The following is an 11,366-nucleotide window of genomic DNA, read 5'->3' on the forward strand; positions in this document are numbered from 1 at the left end:
TACTGACACCGCAGTCTGGAAAGCAGAACAAAAATTCTCACTAAGAAACTGGTGTGGTTACTTTTAAAGAGGTTGACAGTTGTTGGACTGGGCTCAACTCAACTATGGAAAGAGTAACCTTGAGAGCAGACGAGAAGAGGTGAGAATAGAACAAGGGAGAAGACAGCAGAACGGAGAAGAGCAAAATAATATAAGTGAAGAGAAGGAGAAGATGAATCAATGAGCAGTGAGGGAGGCAGAGGAGTAAACGATCACCATTCAACCCATCTGGAAAGAAGGATCAGATTTCAACAGTTCACTACTCCTCCATACTCCCTTCATCCCCTCTACAGACCTCTCTTCCCCTCCTCCTCCCAGGAAGAGACTCCTACGTGTGCTGCCCCTCAACCCAATCTGCTACCAATTACCCCGCTGGCTCCACTGACCATGGCCTATGCCAGCTAATCTCGAAGCCTGCTTTACTGAGAACAGCTAGCTAGCTACCACTATATTAAATGAGCCAAGCCTGCTCCACTGAGAACAGCTAGCTAGCTACCTACCACTATATTAAATGAGCCAAGCCTGCTCCACTGAGAACAGCTAGCTACCTAGCACTATATTAAATGAGCCAAGCCTGCTCTACTGAGAACAGCTAGCTACCTACCACTATATTAAATGATCCAAGTCTGCTCCACTGAGAACAGCTAGCTACCTAGCACTATATTAAATGAGCCAAGCCTGCTCTACTGAGAACAGCTAGCTAGCTACCACTATATTAAATGAGCCAAGCCTGCTCTACTGAGAACAGCTAGCTAGCTACCACTATATTAAGTGATCCAAGCCTGTTCTACTGAGAACAGCTAGGATCCAAGTCTTCTTTAAGGCGGCAGGTAGCCTAGCGATTAAGAGTGTGGAGCTAGTAACTGAAAGGTTGCTGGTTCAAATCCCTGAGCAGACTAGGTGAAAAATGTGCCCTTGAGCAAGGCACTTAACCCTAATCGCTCTGGATAATTGCATATGTGAAATGACTCAAATGTAAATAGTTACAACTTTGGCATATATTAGCTGATCCAAACCTGCAGAGCTTTCTGAATAAAGCTTCAACTTGTCTGAATCTGCATTAGTTCATCCAAGCCTGCTGAATACCATAAACTCCAATCTTCATAGCTGATCCAAGCCTGCTCGTGTTCACGTCATCAGACCTCTTCAGAGTGGTCTTCTCTAGCACAACAATCAGAAAGTCTTGCACAACATCCATCGAGCCATACAGTAAGCGAAAATGCAACGTGCTTACAGCTGCAATAAATCAACCAGTGACAGATTAAGTCAGGCCATTAACTATTAGACTTGCTAAATAAAAGCAGCTCTGGAAATGATGAAAGTGCCCCTGCTATGAGTCTCCTGTGTGTAGCTGAAGCCTTGGCTAAGGGTTTCAAAGGGTGAGGAATACGCTATGTAGCAACAGAGAATATGCAACACACACACACCACAGCCGATGAAGCTAGATGAGGCTTAACCTTGTCCTCAACCACAATGATAAGGGGTGAGAACATGTCTTGTACTTCAGTTAATGCTTGTATCTGTTATTGGAACACCAAAACCTGTCGGCTCCACAAAGGAAATGTGCTATTCAATAACCCAAGATCAAACAGCTGATGGAAAAACTAGTTTTATTCACAAGGAACTGTCTCATGAAATAAGTTTAGCGTTAATTTACGACTTGAACACTACTGACAAGCCCCTTGTCGGTTCCTCTCACTGCAACTGACATGGCTAGTCTTGAATAGGCCTCAGTGTATATGGACCCTTTGCAATGCACATGTTCACTTATTCTCTGGTCCCGGATCAGATTTGTCCTCCTAGCCAGTCTCTCCCAAATGAGCTCGCTGCCAAATTCTCCTTCTCTTCCTGTTTTCACCCACATTTCTGGGGTTCCGCCTGAGAATTCCCTGCAGAGAGCTCCCGATCCCATCCCCGCACGCCTGTGCAAGAACAGATTTGTATAATTCCCTTGCTGCTCCCAAAGGAATGGTGCGAGGCGAGAGCTTGGGAAAATGGTCTCCCAGAGACAAAACTCCACAGCACAGCGGAACAGACACTTTTGACCCCCACACACCCAAAGACCAGCAACTGAGCCTAAACCAAGAGAGAACTCAAGATACAGTTTCATTTTAGGTTTTGTAAGACAAGCGAGAACTCAAGAGAAAACCTAACAGAGTTATGCAGCAGTCAGTGTGATCTTGTTGGAGACAGACGCTGCAAGTGATAAGTGTTTCTGCATGATCAAAGATGCCAGGGCCTCTCTAGAGTCATGCTCATTTAGTTGTTACACCTGGATGAATCTCCAGGCATTCCTTGAATTCTCAGAAGTGAATCTAATTGTCAGAAGCATTATTTTTCTCTGTTTCTCTTTTCTAAGGTTTAGTTTCAAAATAGCAACTTCACTTTAATTGGACTAGGAGGATTCAATCTTTTTAAACAACTTCTTCAGGCTGCAAGCCCGACACCGGGCTTAATATGACAACAGCCACTGCAAGTGCAGGGCGCGAAATTCAAAATCTATTTTTGTAAAATATTTAACTTTCACACATTAACAAGTCCAATACAGCATTTGAAAGATAAACATCTTGTCAATCCAGCCAACATGTCCGATTTTTTTAATGTTTTACAGAGAAAACACCACATATATAGGATGAAGTAGCATGCACAAGCCAACCTAACTAACCTAAAACCAACCTAAATAACCTAGAAAAAACTACCTCAGATGACAGTCCTATAACATGTTACACAATAAATCTATGTTTTGTTCAAAAAAAATGCATATTTTAGCTATAAATCAGTTTTACATTACTGCTACCATCTTAGCCACCATCATAGCTACAGTCAGAAATCGCACGGCAGTAGCCAGAGAAAACAGACACCAACGTCAACTACTAATTTCACATCAGAAAAGATTTCAGAGAAATATATGGTGGATAGCTAATGAAAGAGAAAGATCTTGTGAATACAGACAATATTTCAGATTCTTTAAATGTTTTACAGCGAAAACACCACATATATTCATGTTAGCTCACCACCAAATAAAAAAGAGGACAGACATTTTTCACAGCACAAGTAGGATGAAGTAGCATGCACAAGCCAACCTAACTAACCTAAAACCAACCTAAATAACCTAGAAAAAACTACCTCAGATGACAGTCCTATAACATGTTACACAATAAATCTATGTTTTGTTCGAAAAAGTTGAATATTTTAGCTATAAATCAGTTTTACATTACTGCTACCATCTTAGCCACCATCATAGCTACAGTCAGAAATCGCACGGCAGTAGCCAGAGAAAACAGACACCAACGTCAACTACTAATTTCACATCAGAAAAGATTTCAGAAAAATATATGGTGGATAGCTAATGAAAGAGAAAGATCTTGTGAATACAGACAATATTTCCGATTTCTGAAGTGTTTTACAGCGAAAACACAATATATCGTTATATTAGCTTACTACAATAGCTAACACACAGCAGCATTGATTCTAGTCAAACGCTAGCGATAGCACAGTTCGACAGATATATGAAAAAGCATCCCAAATTGGGTCCTTATCTTTGTTGATTTTCCATCAGAATGTTCTCCAAAGGGTCCTTTGTTCAGAACCGTGTTCATTTGGACCTAGAACGAACGATGTCCCTGTTGAATTAGCATGGCACACTGGCCATGCCGTGCTAACCTCTCCGTCTTGACAAAATTCTTGCGTCGCATCACGTCTAAAGTCCAGAATAAATTTCAATAATATAATTAAAGTATATTGAAAAAACATACTTTAGGATGATATTGTGACATGTATCAAAGAAAATCGAAGCTGGAGGTCATATTCACCTATAACGAGTGTTTTCCAGGAGCGCCCAGAAAAAAAAATAAAGTGCGCACTTATCACTCAAAGATGTTCTTTTCAGTCCCTGACAGAGATAATCAAGTCATTTTTTCTCTCACTTCCGCATGACAACCAGGGGAAGATGTGTGACGTGTTTCTACAGTCCTAAGTGCCAAGGCCTTTTATAGAGAGTATCTTGAAGAGAGACATAGCTTCTTGGAAATGTCACTTTTTACAGAAAATGGGCTGTAAAAAGAGTTATGTTTCACTTAGAGAAATAATTAAACCTGTTTTAGAAACTAGAAGGTGTTTTATATCCAAAGGTAATAATAATATGCATATTGTACGAGCAAGAATTGAGTACGAGGCCGTTTGAAATGGCCACCTCTTTCCACTGCTGATACTTACTGCTGATTTTTGAGCCATAAGAGGTCTTTTTAACTCTAAGACATGAATGTTTGAGAATGGTGCTATTAAAATGCCCTCCCCTCAAAATCACCAAACAAGATGGTATATTCCTCTAATTGCAACATCTGAGGAGAGCCTAGGGTAGGCTACACGTTTTGGGGGTTATTGGGTAGTCTTTGTGGGTTCCCGTTGTCAGACCCCGTGGCCATATTATACATGCAACAAGGCAAATATGTGCTGGAATATTTTCCACCTTCACTGTAAGTTCAGAGCAGAGCCACAGCAGCCAAAGTCAATGAGCGGTGTCGACGGTGTAGCCACACGAGAGCGACCCTCTGGATAAAGTAGCCAGCTCCGCTTCCAAACGAGAACATGCCCAATACTCTAACTCTCCCTCTACGATGATGGTGGAAGGGACTGAAGCCCTGTGAGTGAGTGTGAGAGACTGCCAGTGGAGACGCAGGCTGTGGAGTTGCCCAGGGAGAGCCGACAACATGGATGGGTCACATCATGACTGGTTAGCTCTTCTACCCCACGCCTAACAGGGCGCCGTACAGGCGTCATTTCCCCTGGTACACCACACCTCCCTATACTGAAGTTGCTCTATGTAAACAAAATAGAAGGGAAGGGATATTGCTGTCCTGTCTTGTTAAAGGATCTAATGGAGATCACAGCACCAACAGTTTCCCCACAGCACAGTCAGTGTTCCACTAGATGCATGTTTTAATAGAGCAAATGAGGCACTGAGGAACTTAACCGGCTACACTGGCCGGACAGTTTAATATGAGCAACAGCTTGCAAGCACAGATTTTGGATGGTGTATGTGTGTGTGGGGTGCGGGCTACAGCAGAAACAGTGGGGGGTGGGAGGCTTTGATAATGACTAAGGTGTTAGCCCTCTCCCTACCTCTCAGACAATACAACAGAGCCCCAAGAAATCCCGGACATCAGCAATTCCTTCACTAGCAACTAGATTTGCACATTTCGGGGAATATTCAGAGGTGGAAACTTTCCGTGGGAATATATGGTAATTAACTGAAATGTATGCAAATTAATACCATTTACATGCAGATGTTTTTTGTATTGGATATATTTACATTATCATATGGAGACAGAAACAAACATTTTACCTTACCATAAGTAGACAATTGCAAATGATTAAATCCTTTCAATAGAAATAAAAACTATTTAGTTACGAATTTAACTTTAATGAGTTGACTCTTCACATGGGATGATTTCACTGAACAACAAAAAGGACTATTGAATGATCCATCACATCTCCCAAAAATGTTTTCAACATACATCTGTAAAATGATAGTCTAGAAACTAAAGCTTTGGTTGTCTTCCTCTCAGGCTTCCATGTCTTCTCCCTGGACCTCCTCAATGTCCACCTCTTGAGCATCAGACTCTGAGGCCTCATCTTCACTGTCTAACCTTGTTGAGGATGGCTCGTTGTCAGGCTCAAAGTCTCAAATTTGCCCGGATGGCCACCAATTTTTCAACTCATGTATTGGTCAGCCTGTTGTGTGCGTGTTCCCAAACAAGGACAAGTTGCGCTCTGAGGTGGCTGATGTTGTTGGGATTTGGAGGATGATGGAGGCAGGAGGTGAAAGAGCCTCAGATCCACAAAGTCCCTTCCACCAGGTGGCTGATAAGATATGTTGGCACGACTGCCATATTGCATCTCCATCCCAAAGCCCTTGTTTGGAAGTGTACTTCGCCAGACTGCCAAGAACCTTCCCCTCATCCAGGCCAAGGTGGCGAGACACGGTAGTGATGACACCATGGGCCTTGTTGAGCTCTGCACCAGACAGGATGCTCTTGCCAGCATACTTGTGGTTCAACATGTACGCTGCAGTGTGTATGGGCTTCTGGCAGAAGTATTCACGCTTTTTGATGCATTTCAGAACTGCAGTTTCCTCTGCTTGGAGCAACAGTGAAGTGGGCAGGGCAGTACGGGTTTCTTCTCTTTTGTCTGCAAGTAGAGTCTGAACATCAGACAGGATGGCATTGTCTCCCTCAATCTATGCAATGGCTACTGCTATAGGTATCAGGAGTGTCAGGCTGCTTACCACTCTCTCCCAAAATGCATCATCCAGGAGGATCCTCTTGATGGGGCTGTCCATATCGGCAGACTGTGATATGGCCATTTCTTGGAGAGACTCCTTCCCCTCCAGGAGACTGTCAAACATGATGACAACACCCAACAGGTGTTGCTAGGCAGTTTCAATGTGGTGCTCTTATTCTTCTCACTTTGCTTGGTGAGGTAGATTGCTGCTGTAACTTGATGACCCTTCACATACCTAACCATTTCCTTGGCTCTCTTGTAGAGTGTATCCATTGTTTTCAGTTCCATGATGTCCTTGAGGAGCAGATTCAATGCATAAGCAGCACAGCCAATAGGTGTGATGTGAGGGTAGGACTCCACTTTAGACCAAGCAGCCTTCATGTTCGCAGCATTGTCTGTCACCAGTGCAAATACCTTCTGTGGTCTAAGGTCATTGATGACTGCCTTCAGCTCATCTGCAATGTAGAGACCGGTGTGTCTGTCGTCCCTTGTGTCTGTGCTTGTAGAACACTGGTTGAGGGGTGGAGATGTAGTTAATTATTCCTTGCCCACGAACATTTGACCACCCATCAGAGATGATGGCAATATAGTCGGCTTTCTCTATGATTTGCTTGACCTTCACTTGGCGAAGATCATTCAGAAATCTCTTCCAATACACATTGCCTGTGAGCATCAGAGGTGAACCAGTTGCACACACAGCTTGAGCAAGACATTCATCAGCATTTCTCTGACTACGTTCCTCCATTGAGTCAAAAAAACTTCTTATTCCAGGAGGACCATGAGCTGTTGCTATCGATAAGGTGTCCGATTCATCATTTTCACCACGAATAGAAGTAGAGGGACTTTTGTCAGAGGTTGCTTGTTGTGAGCACTGAGGGAACGTTATGTACTTGGCCAGATGATTCTGCATCTTTGTTGCATTCTTCACATATGATTTGGCATAGTGTTTGCAAATGTACACAGCTTTTCCTTCTACATTAGCTGCAGTGCAATGTCTCCACACATCAGAAAGTGCCCGTGGCATTTTCCTGTAAAGATGAGAAAAAAAAWATATATATATACAATTCCATGTACAGAAATAGGTAAGCAGTTAGATTAAAACAACTCCTTTGTAAGATACATGTTATAAATTGAAGCATGTATAGAAACAGGTGAATTAACACTCCTCAGTTAGCAGGCTCAAGTAAGCTAAAACCCACATGGTAGCAAAAACTAACTAGCAGAAATGGTTAAGTTAGAAATGATTTAAACACACTGCTGTAAGCTACTATTTAATAACAAAATCATGCATTTCATAAAATATATTCACCCCACCCAGTATTGTAATCAAAATTTACCAGAAAGCATGTAGTCCTTGGCTCAGACAGTGTAGTAGTGTGGGCTCAATAGCATCTCATTAGTGTGCAAGATCTTGAGAATCAGCTGTACATGTGCAGTGCACTCTTCCATCACATGTGATGGAGGAATACACTGTGCATACAGAGGGTTGCAATTCCATTGAATTAGGGATAGTTTAACCAAAACATGCCACAAGACCTAGAATTGCCTTGTGTATCCCCCCCCCCAAAAAAAGGTTCACTGTTATAATTTTTTATGAATTTAAGCAAAATTCCCCAAATCCAGAGCTTAACTTCCCATGGAAAATTTCTGGAAGTTTTTCCGAAAGGTTCCGACCCTTTGAAACCCCTACTAGCAATGCAGGACACATTCTGGCTGCGTCCCCGTGGTAACCACAGCAGCTCGTCAATGGCAGCAGTCTGAAGGCCCCAGTTGGGTCCTTGGCCACAGGGGGTGCCTGGTAGAGTGCCTGTAGAAAGCTGGTTCCTGTAAGAGGGCAGAGGAAGAAATGGCTGTCCTCCTCAAAGACCTGCTGTCACTGTTCTATGTTCAGGATAATGGTCCTCTGGTGAGAGGGGAGAGATGTCACGCACTCACACTACAAATGCATCTCAGCGTGTGAATAGACAGCTTGATCTGTCATTAACTAAGTCCCAGCACGCAATTTATGACTGCTCCAGTTGGCCCAGCACTGTTTTGAGTCAACACATCTGATTCCCTGAGATCCATTTATCCAATGCATGATGTTTCCAAACCAGCTGAGATTTAATTGTGACAAATGACAGTTGTCACGATACTAAACATCTGGCTTCTGAGTTCACTGAAAAAGAGACTAACAATGTCACTGCATATTGGGAAAACATACTCCAAACATCTAAGATTTTAAGACTGAGCACTTTCATTTGCCTTTTGGTTGTGTCTGTATGCATGAGTATCTATGTATAAGTGTGTAGGAATGGCTGAGTAAGTGTGTGGCTGGGAAAGCAAACCTACAAAGCAGAGCGTCACACAGCAGTCATCATTCTGTTAGTCTCTCTCGCCACTCCAGAGAATGTAAACAGCTCACCAATCAAACAGGCCGTTATTGGCGTCTGATAACAGAAAACAAGGGGTTCTGGCTCTCCACCAGTCATGCGGACTTACTGCAGGATTATAGGCTTTAGTACCACGTCACAAACCAAAACAGACCTTCTCTCACTACTAATCCACAGTCCTTCTCACCACAGAACTACAAGACACTCAATACAGCACAACAGAGCGCCGTGGTAAAAAATGGAAGAATGTTGCATGTGATAGCACTTCTAGTCGAATGAACTAAAGCGCCAATCAAGACTTCGATATCTTCACTAAGGAACAGCAAGAGTCGTGTCTGACGGAACGTCAGTTTTGAACGTTCCTCGGTTTAGTATTTTTAAGTTAGGTAGAAAGCTAATAGAACATTACACAACAGAAGAACGTCGGGATCAGGAGGTCAGAACCTCATTGAATTAAAGCGGATGACTGATAGTCCTGTAAGAACTCGGGAGAGGTTCCTGGTAAACTGTATGGCATGGCATCACACAGAGCTTCCTCTGTCTCTTACGGTCACCCCAACTCCACCCAAATGCCCCCTCCCTTAACCCCAATTCACACCAACTGACATGAGGTTTTCATTGAGTTCAGCTTTCCTTGAGGAAGGCCCGATCCAAAATGTTGGTTTTGACAGTGATTAATATGCAACAGTATCAATATTATTAACTTGATTTGTGGGCACTCGACTCCTCCAATCACCTTACAATTTCCACCATCAAATGTATATCACAATAAACTCCTACTTAACCACTACACACAACCACTACATCTAAAACCTAAAAAAGGGTTCTTCAGCTGTCCCCATAGGAGAACCCTTTTTGGTTCCAGGTAGAACTCTTGGATTCAATGTAGAACCATTTCCACAGAGGGCTCTACATGGAAACGAAAGGGTTATACCTGGAACCAGAAAGGGTTCTCCTATGGGGACAGCCGAAGAACCCTTTTTTCTAAGAGTGTAGATTACCTCTAATGACAGCTCTAATGAAAAGCCAACAAAGAGCTACCTTCCCCAGAGAGTGAGTGAGATTTTTCACAGCCTGTCCCTTGGGGATGTTTCTTTCTGCCTCCGACTCCCAACAATACAGAGACTACACTGGCTGGATGAAGAGCTGCCATTGTTCCTAGAGCTGAAGAATGTCTCACCTCACTTATCTACTTATCCACTCTGCGCCTCTCTCCCCCTCTACTCAGCCGCTCTTCTCTAGAAGCTGGACTGGAATGGACATATTTCTCTCCATTACCCTCATCTAACCAAAACATCTCTCCTGCCCTTTGCTCATTTCATATATAGGTAGATGACAGCTGACACCTATTAGAACTATTCTTACTGCACGGTTTTTAGTAGGCTGACACACACACACACACACACACACACACACACACACACACACACGCCTGTCTTCCTAGGTATTCTAACATGGTTCTGTATAACGGAATGCAGCAGTATGATTAATTGACAGCCTACTTGAACAACATTCAAAACACACTTTAGCCAGAGCCAGAGCAGACCGTAATTGAATATTGCTCAAATAAAACAGAGATCTGAAGCATCTTCAGATGTGCTTTTGCATATGTTTGTATTTTGATAGCACATGTGCACACACACACACACACACACACACAGTACCGCATCCAAACACATACACAAAATGCATGTGCGCTCAATCAAACGCACACAAGCTAACAAAACCGACACTATAAATTACCTATAGTATTTAATGTACATTTTGTACTTAGTCAGTAAAACACACAATACCCACATTAACACACTTAAATATGTTACTGGTTCAGTCCCATAGTAAAAAAAGAAAAAAAAAGGTTCAAACTGAGATTCACAGAAAGTACAAAACAAATCTCTGAAACCAAAAAGCATAGACATTAAACACAAGTTAATCTTGTGCCATACCTTTCTCAGCTGGATGAGCCCTGTAGAAGTGCTCTTGCAGTGGTTTGTCATTTTGTGAAATCGGACACTGACAGCATCCACTGGTAAGGCTTCCTTCAAAGCAAAATTGCCTTTTTCTCCTTTCTCCTCTGGTTTACACCCCTGCCTCTGAGCTGCACTCTCACTTAGCATAGACCCTGCCCCTTCTTCTCAAGCAGAAAAAGAGCTTCTCCAAGATTCTCCACAAACTTGTTTGAAAAAGGACAAATCAAGGCAGTCCCTCCCCTTTCAGCCTTCAGGTTGAAATGTTTTCAGTTATTCTGTCCTTTTGCCTTCTCTCACTCACACACATACTTTCTGTCTATATTCTCTTTCAATGAATTTGCCGCTCTCCCTTTCTCAAACTTTTCCCACCCCTCCTTCTCTCATGATCCCCCTCCCTTTTCTGCCTTTCTCCCTTATTCTAGTACCGCCCTCCTTTTCCATCATCAGCTCAGCCCCCACCCCCAAGCCCACACAGCTGTACTAATCTGCAGCTGGCTGGGCGATTGGCGCCCCAGTTGCTGTGGAAACGGAGTGTCCTGCTCAGAAGCGGAATGGAGCAGGAAGGGGCAAAACTGAGCATAACTGAATACTTAAATAAGGGCCTCCTCCGGGAGCCAATTAAAAGTTCTGAAGGGCCTCTCTTCCTCTCTCTGAGAGGATAGTGGGGGCTTTGCTTTCCTGCCCTCCACTGACATTATCTCTGAAA

The 11,366-nt window shown here is 43.1% G+C and overlaps 1 protein-coding gene across 2 annotated transcripts in view; it reads right to left on the reverse strand.

The window, feature by feature from the left end:
* Nucleotides 1-11,021, reverse strand: part of LOC111962227 (DENN domain-containing protein 2A-like) — a 38,186-nt gene extending 27,165 nt beyond the window's left edge. For both annotated transcript variants that reach the window (XM_023985147.1, XM_023985146.1), the window contains exon 1: nt 10,637-11,021. The gene's annotated coding sequence lies outside the window, so the exon portion shown is untranslated. The remainder of the gene's footprint in view (nt 1-10,636) is intronic.
* Between the last annotated feature and the right edge of the window lie 345 nt (nt 11,022-11,366).

Source organism: Salvelinus sp. IW2-2015, linkage group LG4q.1:29 (genome assembly GCF_002910315.2).
Source record: "Salvelinus sp. IW2-2015 linkage group LG4q.1:29, ASM291031v2, whole genome shotgun sequence".
NCBI classification, from domain to species: domain Eukaryota; kingdom Metazoa; phylum Chordata; class Actinopteri; order Salmoniformes; family Salmonidae; genus Salvelinus; species Salvelinus sp. IW2-2015.